This window comes from Bos grunniens, chromosome 20 (genome assembly GCF_055505025.1).
Source record: "Bos grunniens cultivar Pamir isolate PY7600 chromosome 20, Bosgru_T2T1.0, whole genome shotgun sequence".
In the NCBI taxonomy this organism is placed as follows: Eukaryota; Metazoa; Chordata; class Mammalia; order Artiodactyla; family Bovidae; genus Bos; species Bos grunniens.
In genome coordinates, this window is record NC_141184.1 from 36,507,784 (window position 1) to 36,527,949 (window position 20,166).

The window sequence follows — 20,166 nt, forward strand, 5'->3', positions numbered from 1 at the left end:
TTAAAATGACAGACGGTGGTCTAAAATAGATCTTATAATCCTACACAGGATTGACAACTACAAATTGGCCTTCCCTCACTACCTCTGTGGGACAGTTCCTCAGAGCTATCTGAGATGCTGTCTCCCAGGCTGCAGTCCTCATTTTGCCCAAAATAATACTCACATTGTGCATCTTTTTAGTTGACAGGATTAATTATGAAGATTCAGCCTTGTCACAGCACAAAGTTGCTTCTTAGTATTATTCCTTTCAATTTCAATCTCTGTTCCAAAACTTAATGTAAATCTCATTTAAAAAAAAATTCTGTGGAGTATAAAGGCCCTCAATGAAAACAGCTTTAAATGAAATTAAGAGTATATCTGTGAAAGAAGATGAATAAACTCATAAAATCTGGAAGGGTATGTGCCAAAATTTCAACAGTGATTATCTCTGGTTGGTAGAATTTTGAGTGATTTTATTTTTCTTTTTCTCATTTTAATTGTTCTAAAACAAATTATTACTTATGAAAAACTTTTTAAAGGAAAACTCTTTTAGAGACATTTTGTTGGCTGTCTTAACCACAATTATAAACATTTGATTGTAAAAATTTGTTAAGTGGTGGACCTATCAAAATTGTTTATGTATCTCATTATTTAAAAAGATTAGCTTTTTTATTAACTAAAATATAAAGATGAAATTAAAATGGCTCAAAGTAATTTTTTATGTTACTTTACTAATGGCACAAGTAAAAGCAAAGGAGCTGAATATACTTCATTATTTTAAAAATCTCTTGTTAAAATCTTCATGGTATTGCAATTCAAAAATAAGTCCAAGAAGAGTTTATTTGTATATTGAGTTTTAGTGGCTGGACAAAAAAGAAGTCAAAAGTCAAAGAACTATTCTCTTGGCTGCAGTTTCTAAATCATAATCCTTGTTTTTTTCAAATCCATCCAATTCCATTCATTCAAAACTTTTAAAATGTAATTTAGCTAATGAATGTCCATCTCTCCTCATGTCAATTTATTTTCATAGCAAACAGGAAGGCATAACATTTAGAAATATTTATCAGATAATTTCAAAATGGTTTCAAAAATCTTTATCCAAAAGATTCGAAGCATGTTAGTAACTCTGTTTCCATGATTTTTAAGTGTGTAGATATAAAATTTATTTGGGTAATGTATTTATATTTGTGTTCAGAAGAAGAAGAAAAAAAATCACAAAGCTATGTGTTTCCAAATACCTGTTATTTAAATGCTCTCTTCCTAGCACACAGTTCTCTGAAAATCAATAGCTTTATTAGTTAGTCTCATCATGTCTACCTTAAAGGAAAATATTAAATTTAATGTTTTTTAAAATTTCTTTAAAATTTTTAAAAAATTGATAGATACAATGCTACTGGACATAATCAATCATCACACACACAAAAAAAAACAGTTTGGCAATAAACAGATATCAAACACCTGCATAATACAAAAGCTCTTCATAGTCACTCCACTTCTCGTTTCCAAGCGTGTGAAAACTAAACTGTATTTTTCTGTGTATGCGTGAATTCCTGTAAGATTGTAATTTATAGAAACCTCTGTTGTTTTTTTCATAAAACATTGGTTTTTTTAAGGTAGTTGTTTACTGATAAGGATATATGTTCTTTGGTACATCTTTGCTTTGGTGCTACAAAAAAAAAGAGCAGTTATTGGTGTGTTTTACCAATGATCAGAATTTAGCAAACAACATAAGTTGAGACAAGTGTCGTTTATGCTTCCATCTGAGTGCACAGAAAAGCTTCCATAATACCTATTTGTTCAAGTACCTTTTTATTCAAATTGTCAGTTTGTTTTTTCTTTTCCTTTTTTGTTTTGGTTGGCCAATAGGACTTCATGGACCTCTTTGTTGCTAAAAAGAACTATTTTTTTGCAAAGCAATGAATTCAGTGCTTTGTTGTTGTGTTCAGTTGCTCTGTCATATTGGATTCTTTGCAGCTCCATGGACTGCAGCATGCCAGGCTTCCCTGTCCTTTGCTATCTCCTGGATTTTGCTCACTCATGTCCATTGAATCAGTAATGCCATCCAACCATGTCATCCTCTGTCACCCCCTTCTCTTCCCACCCTATCTTTCCCAGCATCAGGATCTTTTCCAATGAGTCGGCTCTTCGAATTCAACACTGTATAACTTCTAACATTACTGAAAACAAAATAGAAAATTATTTTCATAATATCTTCAATTATCTGCATAATATTTTGAAATATTTTACTAATCAGATAGCTTGATACCATAATTAGCTAACATCCCAAGGAACAGTGTACACTTAGAGTTAAATAATATTAAAAGACAATGTGCATAAATTCATATTTCACATAATCACATAATTTTTTTAAATCACATTTCACATAATTTTTTTAAATGTTGACTGACACTGATGACTGATTACATTCAGTTCAGCTCACTCAGTCATGTCTAACTCTTTGCAATGCCATGGACTGCAGCACACCAGGCTTCTCTGTCCATCACCAACTTCTGGAGCTTGCTCAAACTCATGTCCATCGGGTCAGTGATGCCATCCAACCATCTCATCCGATTACATTATCATTGCTTTTTCCTTATAATGATGTTGATAAAGTGCTAATATCAGGAGTGGGAATATCTGATCTTCCATATTTTAAAATCTCGTGCTTGTGCTTTCACTCTTTGTGTTATAATCACACAGGTCCTTTGCAAGATTCTTCGTGATCTTATATCCACCATGTATCCACTTTTTGAAAGATAGTTTAAAATATACTCCTTAAATCCACTTATCTGGATGTAATATATGGATGTATGATGCCCACGTGAAAGACTTCGTATGGGAGTGTTGTGAACTCCTCTGAGTTTCAGAACACCTAGTCTTCCCTCTGCTGCTGCTAAGTCACTTCAGTCGTGTCCGACTCTGTGTGACCCCATAGACAGCAACCCACCAGGCTCCCCCGTCCCTGGGATTCTCCAGGCAAGAACACTGGAGTGGGTTGCCATTTCCTTCTCCAATGCATGAAAGTGAAAAGTGAAAGTGAAGTCACTCAGTTGTGTCTGACTCTTAGCGACCCCATGGACTGCAGCCCACCAGGCTCCTCCGTCCATGAGATTTTCCAGGCAAGAGTATTGGAGTGGGGTGCCATTGTCTTTGAGTCTTCCCTCAGCCATGTATACCTTATATGACTCATGCCAATTTAACCAACTAACTAAATGATAGCTTGATTGTCAATCTGCATAATAAATACCAATAATTTATTTTATCTTTTCTTCTTCTTTTCCTAAAAAAAAAAAAAATCTCCAAAACTTCTCCACCAAAAGCCTAACAGTGTACTAAAATTAGAGCAATAGTGAACAAATGGAGAACTGGAAAAGCCAAGCTCTCTAGAGGGCAAATGCCAATAGCATACCAGGGCTTTGAAGGCCAAACCACTACCAGAAGGAAGAAAAGCAGAATACTGACACTTCTGCTTTAAGCCCAAGATCCCAGAAGTGGACCAAAGTGGACCCAGGTTGGTAGTGCCCCCTGGCTTCCAGAAGTAGCAATTACAAATCCTTTCTGGAAAAAAGATACGCTCTATGTAACTCCTAGGCTCTTCACATTTAAGATCAAACAAATAAAAGTCCATGTTAAAAGATCATTAAAATCATAGGAAAAAGTCACCATGAATAAGAATCAATAGAAATAAAAATCAGAATTATATCCCATCAGCTTCAGATATTGATGATCAGAAACAGAATATAAGGTGATATCTAGTTAGATGATGGAGAAGGCAATGGCACCCCACTCCAGTACTCTTGCCTGGACAATCCCATGGACGGAGGAGCCTGGTGGGCTGCAGTCCATGGGGTTGCTAAGAGTTAGACACGACTGAGCGACTTCACTTTCACTTTTCACTTTCATGCATTGGAGAAGGAAATGGCAACCCACTCCAGTGTTCTTGCCTGGAGAATCCCAGGGACGGGGGAACCTGGTGGGCTGCCGTCTATGGGGTTGCACAGAGTTGGACACGACTGAAGCGACTTAGCAGCAGCAGCAGTTAGATGATAGGTAGATGGATATATAGATAGATAATTTTTTAATTAAGAATTTCTGATTCCATCCATGATGGACAATAGGTGTTGGGTTTACTTTCCCACAATAAATATTAATCTAGATAAAATATATGAACAACTGCTTTTAGGCATTGGACAATATATATAGTGTGGACCGTGACCTTGAGATTAAGAAAGAAAGTGAAGTGGCTCAGTCATGTCTGACTCTTTGCGACCCCAGGGACTGTAGTCTGCCAGGCTCCTCTGCCCATGGGATTTTCCAGGCAAGAATACTGAAGTGGGTTGCCATTTCCTTCTCCAGGGGATCTTCCCTACCCAGAGATCAAACCTGGGTCTCCCACGCTACAGGCAGACTCTTTACCATCTGAGCCACTAGGAAAGCCCAAGATTTAGAAGGAGATTAAGAAACAAATTCAACTCAACATTCTCTCTTGCTTTTTGCCTGCTGACACCTTTCAAAATAAAACACAAATCTGTGGAAACAAAATAAAGAACAGCAGTCTCACTGAATGGAGGAAAGAAAGCTTAAAGTTCAGAAATAATGAAGCAATTGAAATTTGAGGGACAAAATACCAGGAAGGAGGGAGCCGTACAGAGTAGGAATTTCAGAAATCTGTACATGAATCCTTTTGATTATTTAGCTGAACTGAAAGCTGCATAACTATCGGTACTTTGTGAGACCTGGCAGAGAACAACTCCTGGGGACTCTGAACAAAACAGAGAAGATCCAGAGTTTGCAGCCTGGTGAAAGACAGTATGAGTTCCAACCAGGAAGTAGAGACTTTGGTGAACACCCTGAGCATTCAGTTAAGACTTCCCAAACGGCTATAATTTAGGGAAAGGAATGAATGGAGAACCCCCAACACTTATAACTTAGGGAAAACCTTCACCAATCCTAAAATAAAGAATACTATAGATGCATCCAAACAAAACATAAAACCAAGTCTGAACAGGATCAAATTGATTTGCCAATATATTAGCTGATAACTAGGGGGAAAAAAATCACAAAGCCATTAAAAAGAAAACAATATCCCAGTTCTCAAACACATAGCTTTTACAATGTCCAACATACAATAAAAATTCTATTAGATGTGAAAAACCAGGAAAATATGGGTCATCATTAGAAAAAGAGTCAATTAAAACAGACACAGAAATAACACAGATATTGACACTAGTAGAATTTTATAAATATAGTTAAATATTTTACAGTTGGACATAATAAATAGACAGATAGGGACTTTGACTGAAGAAATGTATACTGTTAGAAAGAACCAAGTGAAAATTCTTGAGAGGAAAAATACAAAATTAAAATTTTAAAAATCCATTAAATGATGACACAATAGACACTAAAAAATGAAGGACCAATGAATCTGAAGAGAGAACAATAAAATGACTAGAGAAGAAAAAGATGAGAAAGAAAGATGAAAGAAGGAAGAACAAGTTTCTGTAATCCATGTTAAAAAAAAAAAAACAAGCACACAGCCTGAAACATATATAATTGGAGTCCCAAAAGAAGTAGAAAGAGATTGGGACAGAAAAACAATGTTTGAAGAAATAATGCTGAAATGTTCCAAACATTATGAAAACAAAAACACAGATCCAAGAAGCTGAAAGAATCAAAAGCAAAGAAAACCATTCCCAGATATATCATAGTCAACTTGTCAAAAATTGAAGAGAAGGACATCCCTGGTGGTTCAGAGGTTAAGAGTCCACCTGCCAATGCAGGGGACACGAGTCTGACTCCTGATTTGGGAAGAATCTACATTTCCCCCTGATTTAGGAAGAATCTGTGGGGCAGTTAAGCCCATGTGCCAGTCCTGAGCCCATGTGCTTCAGTTATTAAAGCCCACATGCCAAAGCCCACGCTCTGCAACAAGTGAAACCACTTCAGTGAGAAGCCCACACGCCTCAACTAGAGAGTAGCCCCCACTTGCTGCAATTAGAGAAAAGCCCGCAGGCAGCAACAAAGACCCAGTGCAGCCAAAGATAAAATAAACAAATTTTTAAAAAATTAGCAAAGACAGAAAGAGAAAAATCTTTGTTTGTGCCATGCAGCTTACAGGATTTTAATTCCCTGACCAGGGATTGAACCCTTAACCTTGGTAGTGAAAGTGCAGAATCCTAACAACTGGACTGCCATGGAATTCCTAAGAAACAAGTCTTAAAAGCAGAGAAGAGAACCAAAAGCAAATTAACTACAAGCAATAACAATAAGAATTACTGTGACTTCTAGTCAGAAAAAATGTAAGCCAGGCAGAAAGAATATAAGATATCAAATAAATGACATCTTTAAAGTGAGAAAGGAAAGAAATGTCTACAGTCTAGAATTCTGTATCTAGTAAAATCAGTTTTTAAAAAATGAAATAGAGACATTTTAAGACTTTCAAAAATTTGAAAGAATTTTTCGTGAACAGACGTATTCTACAATAAATGTTGAAGGTAGTTCTGCAGACAAGAGAAATAATTCCAGATGGAAATTCAGATCTACATGAAGAGACAAAGAATGGAGACAACAATGGTTAATATATACGTAAATGCAAAAGATGCTTTTTAAAAGATAACTTCTTGTTTAAAGCAAAGGCAACAACAATGTACTGTGGGTTTAAATTATAGAAGTAAAATGTATGATAAAACTGGACTGTTATAATGTTTTTGTAGTATGTATGAAATGGTGCAATATTAGTTCAAAGTACACAGTGATTAGTTAAGGTTGTATGTAATATAAATAGCTACATAGGTGATTTCTGTCCTTCCATGTCAATTATTATATTAAAAGTATGTAAATTATACACTTTCTGACTTTAAAACTTACTGCAAACCAACAGTAATTAAGGCAATGTAGACCTGGCATAAGGATAGATGAAAACAAGAGGCAAAAGCCAAAAGAACTGCAAGGATAAAGAGATAAATACACATTTGCAGTCAAAGACTTCAACTCTCCTTCATCAGTAATTAAGAGAACAAATACACAGAAAATCAGAATACACATTCTTTTTAATGCAACCAGAATAGATACAGAGAGCACAGTCTGGGCCACAAAACAAATTCTAAGAAATCTGAAAAATTGAAATCATATGAAACATGTTCTTGGACTATACAAAGTTAAACTGGAAACCAATAGCACAAAAAGGTCTAGAAAACTTCCAAATATTTAGAAATTAAACAGAAAAGAGTCAAAGAAGAAAGAGTCAAAAAGTAAATTAAAATGTGTTTTGAATTAAATAAAAATGACAGCTTAGTATACCAAAATTTTTGCATGAAGCTAAAGCAGGGGAGTTAACAGTATTAAGTGCTTTTATTAAAAGAAAGATCTCAAATCAATTGTTTAAACTATTACCTTAAAAAACTAGAAAAAGAACAACAAATTAAAGCCAAAATGAGCAGAGGGCAATAAAAAAGTTAAGTGCAGAAATTAATGAGGACAGGAAAACAGAGAAAAACAATGAAATCAAAAGTCATTTCTTTGAAATAAATGAATGATAAACTTCTAGCCAGATTGATCAAGAAAAAAGAGAGAAGCTGCAAATTACAAATATCAGAAGTGAAAGATGGGACATCACTGTAGAACCTCCAGATATTAAAAGACTACAAAAGGAATATTAACAGCTTGATGCCAGCAAATTTGACAACTTAGATGAAAAATGGACCAGTTCCTTGAAAGATACAAAATACTAATGGTTATTCAAGAATCTTATTTATAGATATTAACAAAAGGACTCTAAAGTTTATGAGGAAAGGCAAAAACACAGAATAGCCAAGACAATACTGAAGAAGAAAAACAATGTATATTTTTTGGCTGTGCCATACAGCTTCTAGGGTTTTAATTCCCCTACCAGGGATCACACTGGAGACCTTGGCAGTGAAAGTACCAAGTCTTAACCACTGGACCTCCAGGGAATTCCCAAGACAGGATAATTTTATAGAGAAGGATAGATATAAATGAAATGAACAAAAATAAAAAGCTCAGATATAGTCATATCTTCAATTGATTTTTTTACAAAGTTGGGAAGACAATTAAATGTTGAAAGGATAGTCTTTACAACAAATGTGTTGAATAAATTGGATACCCACATACAAAATAATAAATTTTGATCTGCATTTCATGCTCTATGTAAAAATTAACTTTGAATGGATCATAAACCCAAATATAAAGCCTAAAACTACAAAACTTCTAAAAGAAAAGAGGAGAAAATCTTTGTAATCTTTGGTGAGGCAAGGATTTCTTACATGGGTTGCCAGAACATGGTCAATATGAGAGAAAAGCTGATAAATTGGATTTTATGAAAAAGAAGGATTTCTGCTCTTAGATAATTTTAAGAGAATAAAAAGATAAATGATAGACTTTGAGAAAATATTTTCTTTTTTAAAGTAGTGTATAATTAACAAATAAAAGGATTCCTAACATTGAGTTAATTAACACATTTCTCACCTCATAGATTTACCTTTTTTGTTATTGTTGAGAACACATCTACTCTTTTAATAAATTTCAATGACACAATACAGTATTATCAACTATAGTCATGTTATAGATTAGATCCTCAGAATTTATTCCTCTCGTAACTTAAAGTTTGTACCCTTTTACCAACCTCTCTTTATTTCCTCCACCTCCTGCCCCTGGCAACCACTAAACTGCTCTCTGATTCTGTAAGTTCAGTTTTTCAGAGTCCATATATAAATGAGATCATGCAGTATTTGTCTCTCTCTGTCTGTCTTATTTCACTTAGCATAATGCCCTCCAGTTTGACCCATACTGCAAACAGTAGGATTCTATTTCTATTTCTATTTTTTATTGACAGTGATGGTTATGTGACTGTATGTGTTTGTTAAACTTACAGGACTATATATTAAAAAGGTCAAACTTATCTGTATATAATTTTGACCTTTAAAAAATGGAAGTAAAAATTACCCCAAGATATAGAAAATATACAGAGTGTAGTATAAGCTCTAACATACTTTAAAAGGATTCTCAGAGAGAAGGAATTGAGATATTAGAGAAGATTCAATATTTGAAGAGATTAGGGTTTACATCTTTAGGAATTTATTAAAAATTCAAATTTACAAATACGGGAAGGATAAAGTATGGCAAGCAGGATAAATAAAAGAAAATCCACACCTGGACCTACATAGTGAAAGTGCAGAGCATCGAAGACAAAGAGTTCTTCAAGGCAGATGTAGAAGAAAAACAGATAACCTACAGGAATCCCCAGCAGAAATAATAGATGCCAGAGGAAATTTTCTTTAAAGTGGTAATAAATATGACTGCCAACCAAATGTCTGTACTAAAAAAAAAAAAATCTATCTTTAAGGAATATAGAAAAACAAAGACATTTCTAGATAAACAACGGGAACATTCACCACCAAAAGACTTGACCATAGGACTCTTCATTATAGGCATTTCAAGAAGAATAAAATGGTTTTGAAAGGATAGTCTAAGACACAAAAGAATGATGAGTAAAGAAATTAGTAACTCATGTAAACAAATGTAAACAAAAAGTTTGCTTCTGAAAATATTTTAATATTCGGGATTAAAAAGGAAAGAAATAAAATACCGGACAATATTAGTTTGTTATGTAGGAGTGGAGATCTGAATTAATCTGTCCAAAAATGCTTATATTGTTCCAAGGAGGGGATAAATAATTAACCAGCTTTAGACTTCTTGAAGTATGCTGAAAAAAATGCAAGTATACCAACCAAAAGAAGAACAACAGATTACAGAGTTTACACATGAGTGATATGGGATTATGGGGAATGAACTAACAAAAACAGCAAAGGAAGAAATAAATCGGTCTTCAAAAAAAAAGACAAGAAGGAGAACAGAGAAGCATAAGACAAAACGGAAACCTGGCAAACAGAAAATATAATGCAAGATTAAAAACACATCTAATTATATGTACACAGATGGAATGCTTTATCTGTATTTAATTGTAAATTGACCAGTTAAAAGTCAGAAATAGTTAAATTAATTCTAAAAATTCAATTGTGCTATTGCTATACACTAAAATTTTTTAAAAGTTTAAAACTGTACAGATGAAAAAAAAGGAGTGGTTATATGAATATGAGAAAAAAATAGACTAAGTCAAAAAGCGTAATTAGTGGCCCAAGTTATCCCAACATAATGAAAAGAGGCTCGGTGATAAGGAAGATTTAAAATTATAAAAGCATATGTACTTAATAAAATAGTAACAATACAAAACAAAACAAAAATAGAAATAAATGAAGAAAACTTGCTGATCATTATAAGGGGAGAGTCCAAAATACTTCTTGAACTATTGTTAGTTTAGGCAGATTTCTTTCCTGATGATTGCTGTTAAAACTTGATTTTCCTGTAAGGAGTCTTATCAGAAAAAGCAAGCAGAGAACAGGAAGTAAGTAGGATTCCTTAGAAAAGAGCTTCAAAGAGGCGGTTTGCTCAGGCTTTCATTTACCTTCAGTACAGACACACAACTTGTCAGTCAGAAGAAGAGCCTTGGGACATGGCTCGGTCAACTTTAAAAACAAATGTCATGATCTGTGAGATTTCGTTTTTTCAAAAGAGGGAAAAATAATTACATGATTGGTGCCAGTTATTTTCAGATCCTATTTTAGGATTTTCCTGAAGATCACGCTAGACATTCATAAGAATTCTTTTGTGTAAGAAAGCAATTTGTTAAATAGAGTAGCTCTTCCAGAGACTGAAGTGTCTATTTCTCCTCTACTACAGTACCCTCTTTCCAGATATACCTTGGAAACTGAGGTTACTTTGTCAGCATGAAATCAGAGAGATAGTTCTTTATTTTTTAATACTTTTACTTATTTTATTTTGGGCTGTGCTGGGTCTTCACTGCTGCTTGGGCTTTTCTCTAGTTGCAGCAAGCAGAGGCTCTTTCTAGCTGAGGTGCACGGGCTTCCCATTGTGGGGGCTTCTCTTGTTGCCAAGCCTGGGCTCTAGGGAATGTGGGCTTCAGTACTTGTGGTGTGGCTCCTAGGCTCTAGAGCACAGGCTCAATTGTTGTGGCCCAAGGGCTTAGTTGTTCCATGGCATGTGGAATCTTCCCGGACCAGGGATCAAACACGTGTCCCCTGCATTGGCAGGCAAATTCTTTACCACTGAGCCACCAGGGACATCCAATGGTTGGATTTTTTGAGGACTATTTTAATACTTTAAGTTTTAACAAATTGTGTCTAATATTCCTCATTAACTTTTCTGACTTTTGTAAATTTCTAATTTGTATTTATGCTTTTATTAATTTTTTCCTTTAGTATTCCTACAAATGATAACTAATTCTTTTAATTTGCTACTATAATGGAGATTTTAAAAAATTATTATGGCTTATTTTTAAATAATTTATTGATGCTGTTGAATTCTTTGGGCTTCCCTGGTAGCTCAACTGGTAAAGAATCCGCCTGCAATGTAGGAGAGCTGGATTCAATCACTGGGTTGGGAAGATCCCCTGGAGGACAGCATGGCAAACCACTCCAGTATTCTTGCCTGGAGAATCCCCGTGAACAGAGGAGCCTGGTGGGCTAAGTCCATGGGGTCGCAAAGAGCTGGACATGACTGAGCGACTAAGCACAGCACAGCACAACACATTGAATTCTTTAAATTTTTTGTAAAAAGTGCTTTTGTAAAAAGAGTCTTGAAATTATCTGGTCAGAGAGGAAGCAAAGTTCAGCATGAATTTAGTGGAAATAAACGTGAAGCCCTGGGAATGAGACTCACAACAGATATAAACGAGACCTTAGCATATGATGGAGAGTTGGTCTTGCATTTAGTGAAGACAGTTGAACCAGGCAAAAGTGGTCTGAAGGAGGAGCTTAATTGGGGTGGGGGAAGATTTACATTTCCAGATGGGTTCAAAGAATTAAAAAGGGAAAACAAAACTTTTAGAAGTACAGAATAGCTTCATGAACTGGTAATGACTAGAATTTCTAAAATGAGACGCGCAAGGACCTCCTTGTGGTCCAGTGGCTGAGACTTTGTGCTCCCAATGCAGGGGGCTGGGGTTCAGTCCCTGGTCTGGAAACTATAGCCCACATCCAGAAACTAAAGATCTTGCATGCCACAGCTAAATATCCCATGTGATCCAACCAAGACTTGGTGCAACAAAATCAATCAATAAACATTAAAATGAAAAGAAAACCAATTGGAGATACCAAATGGAGATGTTTCTTGCGGAGGTCTCTATTCTTGTGGAAGATTGCCCATTCTAAGATTTTAAAAGTATCCCTCCTGGGTGTAATGACAGACCCTCATATGTGCTCCCACAGAAACTGTCATGAATTTTCACAACAGCATTATTTATGATGCCAAAAACTGGGAATAATCAAACTTAGATGGCAGTTTAAAAACAGAACTATCTGTGGTTTGTTTATTCAAAGAATGATATACCTCTTCCAAACATAATGAGGAGTGACAAAAGCAGGTTGCAGATAAGTAAATACAGTATGATACTAGTTACGTCAAATTTTAACAAATAAAAAAAAAGTTACCGATAAATTTTGAAAGATACATACATATGTAATGAAAGTATAAAGAAATACTTGGGAATGACGAACACCAAAATCAGGCACTGTTTTTTTCTGAGAAGGAAAGGAAGAAATAAAATGTGACTGGAGTGAAGCACACAGGGAGCTTTAAATATATTTACAATACTTTACTTAATGATAAAATTCGTTTTTAAAAGATGGCTGAGGGAGAAATAAAAAACTGTTATACCATTATTGTAAACGTAAGATTTAAATATTCAATGAAATTTATCTTTAGATACTAACAAAGGTTAGAGGAAATTTATGATGAACAAGAAAATACCATCAACATATAGTCACAGCTTAATTGTGCATAGAAGCCTTGCTCTGATTGCTTACCCACTTTATACCTTAGATGAAGTTTAAATGGTTTTAGCCTACTTGTGAAAACCAAATCTACTTTCAAAGGATAAACATTTATTATCTTTTGATAACAAAGATATTAAAAATAATTTGTTCTAAGTTCTAAAGGTAAATTTGAAGTGAAATTCTTCCTTTTTTTGGCCTAACAACAAATCTTAACCTCGTACAAATAGTTGAAACAAGTGTAGATACCTAAAACTGACTGCTTTGAAAGAAATGAATACTAGGCTGAATGTGTAAATTTTGATATGTTTGCTAAAAAGTCCTTCACTATATGTTATCTTTTTTTGTCCTGAAGTTATTGCAGACTTGACACTTCATCTTCTTCAAATTTACCTAACAATAATTACATTTATATTTCAGGCTTGTAAGTCTTTCTCTTGAAACTGGACACTGTACCTTCAGTTCAGTTCAGTCACTCAGTCATGTCTGACTCTTTGCGACCCCATGAATCGCAGCACGCCAGGCCTCCCTGTCCATCACCAACTCCTGGAGCTCACTCAGACTCACGTCCTTCGAGTCAGTGACGCCATCCAGCCATCTCATCCTCTGCCGTCCCCTTCTCCTCCTGCCCCCAATCCCTCCCAGCATCAGAGCCTTTTCCAATGAGTCAGCTCTTCGCATGAGGTGGCCAAAGTATTGGAGTTTCAGCTTTAGCATCATTCCTTCCAAAGAAATCCCAGGACTAATCTCCTTTAGAATGGACTAGTTGGATCTCCTTGCAGTCCAAGGGACTCTCAAGAGTCTTCTCCAACACCACAGTTCAAAAGCATCAATTCTTCGGTGCTCAGCTTTCTTCACAGTCCAACTCTCACATCCATACATGACCACTGGAAAAACCATAGCCTTGACTAGACAGACCTTTGTTGGCAAAGTAATGTCTCTGCTTTTGAATATGCTATCTAGGTTGGTCATAACTTTTCTTCCAAGGAGTAAGCATCTTTTAATTTCATGGCTGCAGTCACCATCTGCAGTGATTTTGGAGCCCCCCAAAATAAAGTCTGACGCTGTTTCCAGTGTTTCCCCATCTATTTGCCATGAAGTGATGGGACCGGATGCCATGATCTTCATTTTCTGAATGTTGAGCTTTAAGCCAACTTTTTCACTCTCCTCTTTCACCTTCATCAAGAGGCTTTTTAGTTCCTCTTCACTTTCTGCCATAAGGGTGGTGTCATCTGCATATCTGAGGTTATTGATATTTCTCCCAGCAATCTTGATTCCAGCTTGTGCTTCTTCCAGCCCAGTGTTTCTCATGATGTACTCTGCATATAAGTTAAATAAGCAGGATGACAATATACAGCCTTGACGGACTCCTTTTCCTATTTGGAACCAGTCTGTTGTTCCATGTGCAGTTCTAGCTGTTGCTTCCTGACCTGCATATAGGTTTCTCAAGAGGCAGGTCAGGTGGTCTGGTATTCCCATCTCTTTCAGAATTTTACAGTTTATTGTGATCCACACAGTCAAAGGCTTTGGCATAGTCAATAAAGCAGAAATAGATGTTTTTCTGGAACTCTCTTGCTTTTTTGATGAACCAGCAGATGTTGGCAACTTGGTCTCTGGTTCCTCTGCCTTTTCTAAAACCAGCTTGAACATCAGGAAGCTCATGGTTCATGTATTGCTGAAGCCTGGCTTGGAGAATTTTGAGCATTACTTTACTAGCATGTGAGATGAGTGCAATTGTGCAGTAGTTTGAGCATTCTTTGGCATTGCCTTTCTTTGGGATTGGAATGAAAACTGACCTTTTCCAGTCCTGTGGCCACTGCTGAGTTTTCCAAATTTGCTGGCATATTGAGTGCAGCACTTTCACAGCATCAACTTTCAGGATTTGAAATAGCTCAACTGGAAATCCATCACCTCCACTAGCTTTGTTCATAGTGATGCTTTCTAAGGCCCACTTGACTTCACATTCCAGGATATCTGGCTCTAGGTCAGTGATCACACTATCATGATTATCTGGGTCGTGAAGATCTTTTTTGTACAGTTTTTCTCTGTATTCTTGCCACCTCTTCTTAGTATCTTCTGCTTCTGTTAGGTCCATACCATTTCTGTCCTTTATCGAGCCCATCTTTGCATGAAATGTTCCCTTGGTATCTCTAATTTTCTTGAAGAGATCTCTAGTCTTTCCCATTCTGTTGTTTTTCCTCTATTTCTTTGCATTGATTGCTGAGGAAGGCTTTCTTATCTCTTCTTGCTATCTTTGGAACTCTGCATTCAGATGCTTGTATCTTTCCTTTTCTCCTTTGCTTTTTGCTTCTCTTCTTTTCACAGCTATTTGTAAGGCCTTCCCAGACAGCTATTTTGCTTTTTTGCATTACTTTTCCATGGGGATGGTCTTGATCCCTGTCTCCTGTACAATGTCATGAACCTCCATCCATAGTTCATCAGGCACTCTGTCAGATCTAGTCCCTTAAATCTATTTCTCACTTCCACTGTATAATCATAAGGCATTTGATTTAGGTCATACCTGAATGGTCTAGTGGTTTTCCCTACTTTCTTCAATTTACTTAATGCTAAATTTTCTGTTTGAGCATTTCTGTTTGTCATCTGTTTTATAATGAAAAAGAACCAATAGTGTTTCTAGTTTCTGACTACTTTGTGCCCTAGTGATAGTTTTTATGTCTGCCTTCCTTCCATCTTTTAGTGTTCAGGAAACAGAGGGAGAAGTATGTATCAGATGCACATGGAAAGCAGGTTATCACAGTAACAAGAACTTGGGTGCAAAGTGCAAGCTTCAGTGGCCATGTAACTTGGGAAAAGCATGGATCATCTCTGAGCCTTGTTTCTTCTAGTTGAATGAGTCAGATATAGGACTGATGACAGGTTGATGATGTAGGTTAATAGGGTTGATGTAGGGTTTAAATGGGACAAAGCTCATAGCACTCAGTTCAGTCTAGCACATGGGAAACTTTCAATAAATGCTAATGAATGGTGATGATAATGACAATGCAGCATATATATACTGAAAAAGTTGGCTTAAGGTTCAACATTCAGAAAACTAAGATCATGGCAGGCAGTCCTATCACTTCATGGCAAATAGATGGGGAAACTGTAAACAGTGGCTGACTTTATTTTGGGGGCTCCAAAATCACTGAAGATGGTGATTGCAGCCATGAAATTAAAAGATGCTTACTCCTTGGAAGGAAAGTTATGACCAACCTAGACAGCATATTAAAAAAAGAGACATTACTTTGTCAACAAAAGTCCGTCTAGTCAAGCTATGGTTTTTCCAGTAGTCATATATGGATGTGAGAGTTGGACTATAAAGAAAGCTGAATGCAGAAGAATTGATGCTTTTGAACTGTGGTGTTGGAGAAAACTCTTGAGAGTCCCTTGGACTGCAAGGAGATCCAACCAGTCCATCCTAAAGGAGATCAGTCCTGGGTGTTCACTAGAAGGACTGATGTTGAAGCTGAAATCCCAATACTTTGGCCACTTCCTGCGAAGAGCTGACTCATTTGAAAAGACCCTGATGCTGGGAAAGATTGAAGGCAGGAAGAGAAGGGGATGACAGGGGATGAGATGGCTGGATGGCATTACCGGCTCAATGGAAATGAGTTTGAGTAAACTCCGGGAGTTGGTGATGGACAGGGAGGCCTGGTGTGCTGCGGTTCATGGGATCGAAAAGAGTTGGACACGACTGAGCGACTGAACTGAACTGAAGTCAATTACATACATGCTGCTGCTGCTGCTAAGTCGCTTCAGTCATGTCCAACTCTGTGCGACCCCATAGACGGCAGCCCACCAGGCTCCCCTGTCCCTGGGATTCTCCAGGCAAGAACACTGGAGTGGGTTGCCATTTCCTTCTCCAATGCATGAAGGTGAAAAGTGAAAGTGAAGTCGCTCAGTCGTGTCTGACTCTTAGCGACACCATGGACTGTAGCCTACCTTATATGTAATTATCTCACTCTTTTTAACAGTGAGATTGGATGGCTTTACCATTTGGATGAATGTATAAAAGACATAGACTAATAATAAATAGGCTTATAATGAACATTCACCTTTAACTGCCTCTCAGCTTATTTACCCAGAGTACATTTGGTGGCAGATGATGCTGTTGTTGAACTGATTCAGGGTGCTGACAGGACCCTGACAGGCCAGAACAAACCCTTAATGATGTGAGGAGGGCTTGCTTTAGCATTTGGCTCATAAAATACACACTTTTGTATCCCTTCCAATTTGATGAAAGAACCACTATTTCTGGAGAAAATTGATTTCTGATCTATTCTTGGTAAATTTTACTGGCAGGTACACCCATCCCTCAGCTACTTTAAGAAGTGACTGCTGTAAAAAGAATCCAATAATGCCATTTACATGGATGAAACTAGAGACGATCATACTAAGGTATGACGCAAACGAGCTTATCTACAAAAAAGAAACAGATTCACAGACAGAGAGAACAGACTTGTGGTGCCAGAGGGTGGGTCAGGGAAGGGTTGGACTCGGAGTTTGGGACTAGAAGATGCAAACTATTGTACATAGAGTGGATAAACAGCAAGGTCCTCCTGTATAGGGAACTATACTCGATATCCTGCAAAAAACTATAGTGGAAAAAACATATAAAAAACGGAATCGCTTTGCTGTACACCAGAAACTAACACAACATTCTAAGTCAACTATACTTCAACAACAATGAAAAGAATTTGTAAGTGGCTGCTGAAGTTCACAGCTGTACCTCACTCCAGGGAGTCACCCTCAACCCGAAGGAACAATGTTCTCCCGAGATGCATTTGAGAATGAGATTGGGAGAGGAGGAAGCCTCTGGTAGCCAAAGACTGTTGACAGGGGAACACAAGCCCAGATCCCTTGCTTCAGCGAGGGATGAGCACTGCTCCAGTGCTTCCCTGTGGCATCCAGCTGAGCCTGGGCTGCACCTGTATCCGTCCGTGTCTTTGCCTGCCTTCTTTTCCTGCACTATCCTGTTTCCTTTTCCCTTACAGATTTCTCCTGGGAGATCTCCCTCAACAGAAACCTCACAGAAGAATTCCAGTCTCAAGTTCTGTTTCCAGAAGACCCAACTTAAGAAACCTTCCTAGTAAGTCTACCTTGATAGCCATGTTAGGAACAGGAGAGATTCTTGTCTTCTTTCTCTTCTAGACAAATGCACAAAAAACTTTATATGTCCTTGAACGGTTTGGGGTTTTGGTTTTCCAGTCCTGTATGTTTATTTAGTTCTTGGAGGTTAGTAACTGGCATAGCTTAGCATACCTCTTTTACACCTATGCATATTAAAGACGAGAAACCAAAAGAAAACTTTGGTCCCCTGAGGTGTCTGGGTGGCAACAGCATTTCAGTGCTTTTCTTAATGCAGCTTCTACCATTTAGGGTGAAACTCCGACAAGCATATCATATTAAAGTACAACAACACGACTTGCATCATAACTTTAAAGTTTACTTTCAATAGTTCTGCTAGCAATATGATGGTGAGGGAAGCTTCAGTAGCTCATGGCATGTGTTTGTTAAATCATAAATTTGAAAGGAAAGAGAGAATTTACATGCCTGAATAAAATTCTTCATCAACTTAAAGTTTTGGAAAAATATTAACAATATTTCAGAGATCTATTTCCGAGAACTGAGATAAGAGGGTTGACATTGGTGGTCATAGAAAGTATTTCTTTGCTCACCTTTGTTTATAAGAATCTGACCACAAATGAAGAAAATAGCTTATATTAACAATTGAATATCATTCTCAGCTGGGCAAACCCCAAATCACAATTTTGACTAGATTTCCATTCCAGGACGTGGCATTTGCAGTATATCAGAGGCTAAGGAATTTGTATGCGGCAGCATTAGTTTTTATGATTGTATTCCAATTAGACCTCTCAGTGGCATTTGGTGTTAAAATGGAATCTGGCTGTAACAGACACTAAATAAATTTAGTTCAGCATTTACACAAAAAGACTCATTACTGGCAAGTTGGGTAGCTCTACAGTGGCCTGTGTTCCATCTTGTTGATTTCCCATCATAAACGGCTGACATTGCAGATGGACCACATGGGTCAATCTGGCCCATAATAATTTGGGATGATAATTAGGGTTAATTTGTTAGGTCTGAATAGTGCTTTTAAGAAAACTTGAATCAAAAGTAAAAAAAAAAAAAAAAAAAACACAACCCTAGGAAGTATATAAACCTTGACATCACTTCTTTTGAAAAATTGAAGACTGTTGACACCAGACTCACAATCCATGAGATTTGAGTCATATATCAGGAGCGCCCAGGTGAGGATCAGATGTTGCTGTTCAGTTGTTCAGTCATGTCCGAATCTTTGTGACCCCATGGACTGCAGCATGCCAGGCTTTGCGGTCCATCAGCATCTCCTGGAGTTTGCTGAAACTCGTGTCCATTGAGTTGGTGATGCCATCCAACTATCTCATCCTCTGTTGTCCCCTTCTCCTCCTGCCTTCAATTTATCCGACCATCAGGGTTTTTTTTTTTTTTTTTTCCAGTGAGTCAGCTCTTTAAATAAGGTGGCCAAAGTATTGGAGCTTCAACTTCAGCATCAGTCCTTCCAGTTCAGGGTTGATTTCCTTTAGGCTTGACTGGTTTGATCTTGCACATGACTACTGGAAAAACAATAGCTTTGACTATACAGACCTTTGTAGGCAAAGTAATATCTCTGCTTTTTAATACACTGTCTAGCTTTTCTTCCACTGAGCAAGCATCTTTTAATTTCATGGCTGCAGTCACTGTCCACAGTGATTAAACTCAAATTGGGAAATTAGAGGAAAACAAAAAATGGGTTGATTACACATGAGTGGACAGTGTGTGTATGTGGGGGAACCATAAAGCAAGGAGCAGTACCTTAGAACTAGTCATCTTAGGGAGTGACTACAGTCTTGGAGGAAGGAGAGGGAGAAACAGTGGAGCCAGGGAGGCAGCACGATGGAGAAGCCTGTCTGGCAGAGCTGTGACTTCTCATGAAGGACACAATGAGCTTGTGGACAATGCCTCAGGGAGGAAACCACAGGAATAAATCTCTGAAGTTCACTCTCTGTCCCTCTGAGTGTCTGCTAGTGCTCCTCATCGGCTGAATGAAGCTACAAGTCAAGGGAGCAGCGCATAAAGGGTAGTCCTGAGGGACACAGAGCAGAATGGAGAAGATTGGAGCAGGGATCTGGATGTCCAAGTAGGAGATACTCGGAATAATTAGCAACTCACCCCTGTAAACAGGGGATTCCCCTGTAGCTCAGTCAGGAAAGAATCTGCCTGCAATTCAGGAGACCCAGGTTCAATTCCTGGGTGGGAAAGGTCCCCTGGAGAAAGAAAT